The sequence below is a fragment of the Mus pahari genome, chromosome 2 (genome assembly GCF_900095145.1).
Source record: "Mus pahari chromosome 2, PAHARI_EIJ_v1.1, whole genome shotgun sequence".
NCBI classification, from domain to species: domain Eukaryota; kingdom Metazoa; phylum Chordata; class Mammalia; order Rodentia; family Muridae; genus Mus; species Mus pahari.
In genome coordinates this window covers 32,234,808-32,241,419 of record NC_034591.1, presented here as the reverse complement: position 1 = coordinate 32,241,419, position 6,612 = coordinate 32,234,808, and the positions used below count along the sequence as shown (strand labels likewise).

At 33.8% G+C, this 6,612-nt stretch overlaps 1 pseudogene; it reads right to left on the bottom strand.

Annotated features, from left to right (window-relative positions):
- Positions 1–6,063: 6,063 nt before the first annotated feature.
- LOC110316732 overlaps positions 6,064–6,612 on the bottom strand; it is a 7,208-nt pseudogene continuing 6,659 nt past the window's right edge.

Here is a 6,612-nt window from a genome sequence, read left to right as displayed (position 1 = left end):
TGTTTCCAGTTTCTGGCTACTATGAATAAGAGTACTATATCCTTGTGGTATAGTGGGGATTTAGGTATTTGTACAGGAGCAGTAGAGCTGGGACTTCAGGTAGAACTATTCTCAATTTACTGAGAAAATTCCAGATTGACTTCCCAAATAGTTGTACAATATTGCAATCCAAACAAACAGTGGAGCAGTGCTCTTTTTTCTCCACAATCTCACCAGTATGTTCTGTTACCTGAGTTTTGGATCTTAGCCATTCTGATTGGTATAACACGGAATTTCAGGTCTTTCAATTTACATTTTCCTGATGACAATGGACTTTGAACATTGCTTTAAGTGCTTCTCAGCCATTTGAGATACTTCTGTTGTAAGTGCCCTGTTTAGGCCTATACTCATTTTATGATTGGGTGATTTGATTTTTTTGAATATTAGTTTATTGAGTTCTTTATATATTTTGAATATTAGCCATCTAACTGATATGGGGTTAGTGAAGTATTTTTTTTTCCCAATCTCTAGGTTGCCTATTTGTCCAATTGACTATGTCCTTTACATTACAGTAGCTTTACAGCTTCATTATGACCAATTTATCAATTCTTGATCTTATAGCCTGATCCATTGGAGTTTAGTTTAGGAACCTCACCAACCCACCATACCAATAACTTCAAGACTCATTCCCACTTTCTCTTCCATTAGATTTACTGTATCTAGTTTTATGTTGAGGTTCTTGATCCACTTGGACTTGAGCTTTCTGAAAATATCTAGCCACATTGATGAAGTTGTTTATCAACTGTAGAAGTTCTCTGGTAGAATATTTATGTATACTATCATATCATCTGCTAATAGTGATACCTTGACTTTTTCTTTGCCAATTTGTATACAACTTGATCGGTATTTGTAGTCCTATTGCTCTAGCTAGAAATTAGAGTACTATATTGAGTAGACCTGGGGAGAGTGGGCAGCCTTGTCTTGAACCTGATTTTAGTGGAATTCAAGTATCTTCCCATTTCACTTGATATTTGCTGTTGATTTGCTGTATATTGCTTTTATTATGTGTAGGCTTTGGCCTTAAATCCATGATCTCTCCAATACTTTTAACGTGAAGGGGTGTTGTAATTTGTCAAAGGCTTTTTCAGCATCTAATGTGTTTTTTCTTTGTGTTTGTTTATATAGTGGATTGCATTAAAGGATTTTCACATATCAAACAAACTTGCATCCCTGGGATGATTCCTACTTAATCCTGGTGAATAATGGTTTTGATGTATTTGTGGATTTGGTTTACTAGAATTTTATCGTGGTTTTTTTTTTTTTTTTTTTTTTTTGCAAGGATATTCATAAACAAAACTGGTCTGAAACTCTCTTTGTTGGGTCTTTTTGTGGTTTAAATATCAGAGTAATTGTGGCTTAATAGAATGGATTAGATAGTGTTCCTTCTGTTTCTATTTTATGGAATAATTTGAGGACTATTGGTATTAGGTGTTCTTTGAAAGTATGGTAGAATTCTGCACTAAATCTGTCTTTCCCTAGACCCCCCCCTTTTTTTTTTGGTTGGTAGGTTTTTTAATGACTTCTATTTACTTAGGGGATAAAGGATTCTTTAGATAGTCTACCTGTATTGATTTAATTTTGGTACCTGTTATCTGCCTAGATAATCGTCCATTTTATCTAGATTTCCCAGTTTTGTTGAGTATAGACTTTTGTAGTAGGATGTGATAATTTTTTTTGAATTTCTTCAGTGTCTATTGTTATATCTCCCTTTTCATTTCTGATTTTGTTAATTTGGATACTGTCTCTGTGCCCTCTGGCTAGTTTGAGAAAGGGTTTATTGTCTCAAAAATCCAACTCCTGGTTTTGTTGATTCTTTGTGTAGTTCTTTTGTTTCTAATTTGGTTGATTTCATCCCTGAGTTTGATTATATCCTGCCTTCTATTCCTCTTGGGTGTATTTGCTTCTTTTTGTTCTAGAACTTTCAGATGTGATGTTAAGCTGCTAGGGTATGCTTTCTCCAATTTCTTTATGGAGGCACTCAAACATATATGTTTCCCTCTTGCCACTGATTTCATTATGTGCCATAGGTTTGGGTTCATCATGCCTTCATTTTTGGTAAATTATAAAAAGGCTTTAATTTTTTTTTTTAATTTTACCCTGATTAAGTGACCATGGTGTAGAGAGTTTTTCAGCTTCTATGTATATGTGGACTTTCTGTTGTTTTTGTTGTTGCTGAAGATCAGCATTGGTCTGTATTGATTTGATTGGATACATTAGATTATGTCAGTCTTCTTGTATTGGTTGAGGCTTGTTTTGTGTCTGATTACATGGTCAGTTTTTGAGAAGTTGCCCTAAGATTCTGATAAGATAGTGTGTTCTTTTGTTTTAGGGTGAAATGTTCTGTAAATATGTTAAATCCATTTGGTTCATATCTTTTGTTAGTTTCTCTTGTCCCTGTTTAATTAATGTTTCCATGATCTGTCCATTGGTGAGAGTGGAGTGTTATAGCCTCCTACTATTATTGTGTGAGGTTCAATGTGTACTTTGAGCTTCAGTAATATTTCTTTTACAAATGTGGGAGCCTTTCTATTAGGCTCGTAGATGTTCAGACTAGAGAATTCCTCTACTGGTGTATTTTTCCTTTGATGAATATACATTGTCCTTCCTTACATTTTTTGGTAACTTTTGGTTGCAAATGTATTTTATTAGATACTATAATTGCTACTCCAGCCTGTTTCTTGGGACTGTTTGCTTGGAAGTTTTGTCCAGCCTTTTACTTTGAGGTAGTGTCTGTCTTTGTCACTGAGGTGTGTTTCCTATGTAGCAAAATGCTGTGTCCTATTTATATATCCAGCCTGTTAGTCTTTATCTTTTTGTTGGGGAATTGATTCCACTGATGTTGAGGAGCTATGATTGTTGATTCCTGTTATTTTTGTTGTTTGATGTGGAATTACATTTGTGTGGTTCTCTTCTTTTGGGTTTGTTGTGAGAAGATTAATTTCTTGCTTGTTTTTTGAGTGTAGTTTCTCTCCTTGTGTTGGAGTTTTTCTTGTACTATCCTCTGTAGAAATAGATTGGTGGTAGGATATTCTTCAAATTTGGTTTTGTCATGGAATATCTTGGTTTCTATTTCTATGGTAACTGAGAATTTTGCTGGCTATAATAGCTGGGGCTGGAATCTGTGTTATCTATGCATCTGTTTGGCATCTGTCCAAGATCTTCTGGCTTTTTGAGTCTCCAATGAGAAGTCTGGTGTAATTCTGATAAGTTTTCCTTTGTATGTTATTTGATCATTTCCCTTACTGCTTTTAATATTCTTTCTTTGTTCTGTGCATTGGTGTGTTGATTATTATGTGACAGGAGGAATTTCTTTTCTGGTCCCACCTGTTTGGTGTTCTGTATGCTTCTTGTATGTTTATGGGCATCTCTTTCTTTAGGTTAGGAAAGTTTTCTTCTATACTTTTGTTGAAGATGTTTACTGACGCTTTAAGTTGGGAATCTTCACACTCTTCTCAACCTATTATCCTTAGGATTGGTCTTCTCATTGTGTCCTGGATTTCCTGGATGTTTTGGGTTAGGAGCTTTTTGCATTTTGCATTTTCATTGACTGCTGTGTCAATGTTTTCTATGGTATCTTTTGTACCTGAAATTCTCTCCTCTATCTCTTATACTCTGTTGGTGATGCTTACATCTATGACTCCTGATCTCTTTCCTAGGTTCTCTATCTCCAGGATTTTCTCCATTTATAGTTACATTATTGTTTCTATTTCCATATTTAGATCCTGGTTGGTTTTGTTTAATTCCATCCCATGTTTGGTTGTGTTTNCCTGTAATTCTTTAAGGGATTTTTGTGTTTTTCCTTTAGGGTTGATCTATTAGAATTGAAGATCCAGAAATAAAGCCACACATCTATGGAAGATTGATTTTTTGACAAAGCAGCCAAAACCATCCAATAACAAAACAAAAGCATCTTCAACAGTTTTATCTTTTATTCCTCGAGAATTTTAAAGAATTTTTTTTGCAAGGCTTCAATTGGTTGGTGGTAAGAGGTCATCAGAAAACAGTAGTTCAGAAACATTCAGACTTCAGATGCACATGTTTTAGTCAAACTGTCAATATACCCCAATGGTTAACACAGAAGGCCTGGCCCAAAACATGATTACAACTTGATTTGTACTCATATTGTGTTGAAATCCTTACTCAGCATTTTAAATGTACCATTTTTATACTAAAAAATGTCTGCTTATCTTACTGCACTGTGACTGCTCTTTCTGTGAAGTTTGTGCATCAAACCACATGTCAAAATGAATAAATAGTACAAGCATAATAAATTATGATGGGCATGATTTACTATGGGTGTAAAACAATTTTTCCTCTTGTTAGTCAAGTAAAATGTAAGTCAATCAAGAAAAAAATGTTTTAGCAGAAGGAATATTAGATTTGAAGCTAGAAAATAATGATTACAAAATACTTTTATTTTTTAAAACCATGTGCAAATATTTAGAGCAAAATATCATGCCTTAAGCTTTATTATTTATCCTATATTGGGAATATTAATATTAATCGATTATGTATGTCCCATAGGTTTATTTCATTAGTTTACTAGATAAGCTCCTACATATTTAGCCTTATTACATTTTTCTTTCTTGTCAGTTCCTACCTCATATGATAGGAAATGCTTCATCCTGGTAGTGCAAGTCTTCATTTGTTCTAACCAGTCTATCAAGCACAGAAAATCACTTGTATATTTTTTTAAACTTTAGGAAGAGTTCTGTCAAAAATGACCCTGTTCTTGGGAGTTAACACCATTTAATTAATTTAATTAGTTAATGCTGATTATATATACATTATATATTATATATTATATGCAATATAACATGTAATATAAATAATATATATATATATATATATATATATATATATATATATATATATATATATATATGAATTGCTTCTTATTACTTACATATATCTAATTTTTTACCTGGACTATGAAAACATCATGGCATGCTGGCTATTCTTTTTTTTAATGTTTTTTTTAATAGATATTTTCTTTATTTACATTTCAAATGCTATCCCAAAAGTTCCCTATACCCTCCCCCTGCCCCTGCTCCCCTACCCACCCATTCCCAGTTCTTGGCTCTGGCCTTCCCCTGTGCTGGGTCATATAAAGTTTGCAAAACCAAGGGGCCTCTCTTCCCAATGATGGCCAATCAGGCTATCTTCTGCTACATATGCATCTAGAAACACGAGCTCAGGGGGTACTGGTTAGTTCATATTGTTGTTCTGCCTACAGGGTTGCAGCCCCCTTCAGGTCCTTGGGTACTTTCTCTAGCTCCTCGATTGGGGGCCCTGTGTTCCATCCAATAGCTGACTGTGAGCATCCACTTCTGTGTTTGCCAGGCAAATGTAAATGTGAATTATTAATATATTCATTTATGATAAATGAAAAATTATTGGTTTCTTCACATTTTCAATACTGAATCTAAGGTCTCTAAGTGCTTAATTAGTGCATGTGTCTTACTGGAGCTTGATACCTATAAAACAGTAGCTCTCATTGTGAAAAAGTTATTTCAATTATATAAATGTCTAATGTACTAAAAATTTTCAAGCACAATTCAGAAGGGGTTTCAGACATCTATTAAAGGACAATGACAGCAGGTCTTTTACATGCTAAGTGTCAGGAAAAATTAAATAAATTATTTCTAAATGACATTTGAATACTAAATCATTCTATGCAAGAGGTTATTATATTTAAATTTTTCTTTTTCTTTTATTAAATCAAATACTGTAGGACTGATTTAATCAGTATAAAATTGAAAAATTTAGACTTGTAACAAAAATCCAAATTTGAGGAAGGGCAAACTTGAAAACAGCAGCCAAATCTTAAAGGAAGGATGAGTAGAGGCATACTGAACTGTGGGGCCAGGAACTGACCACTGTCAAACCAGTGTAAGTTGCTTGGTTTCTCATGGAAAATATTTTATACACTTAAATCCATCAGCATCCAAATGATTGTTCCATTGGTAATATCACAACATAATAATGTTACATTTACTACAAATTCTGTCCCATGTGAGAAAATTAGATGATTTCAAATACTTTCCTCAGCTCCACAATAAGCTGCCAGTCCCACTTCTGCATTTCCTTTCTGAATAAGTCTTGGAGTGCATGGATGGACTGCCTGCTGATCTTGCTAAGAAGTATGCATGTAGCTTTGAAATGTCTCCCAAACAGTTTGGGAGATTCCCCAAGGACAGTTTCTATTTTGTCATAGAACTCTTGTCCATTTTTAGCAACATTCACCTGCTTGTAGTTTATATCAATGCTTGTTACTGGATCTGGAGAATTGGAAATGTACTGAGGGAGGAATTTCATCTTGCAGGGCAATACTTCTATGTGGTTAAATTATTCTAGTTTTTGTTTCTTATAGTCTTGTCTGTATTTTGTAAAGGCATCAAAAAAGTGATAATTAATTTTTACACTAAAGATTCTAACTCCCGAACTATCAGTCATCTCTTGGGTATCCCATTCAATTTTTTTTTTTAAGTGCTATGGCTTGTTTGTTTTACTCAAGTCTTTTTTTAAACTTATTTTATTAGATATTTTCTCCATTTACATTTCAAATGCTAT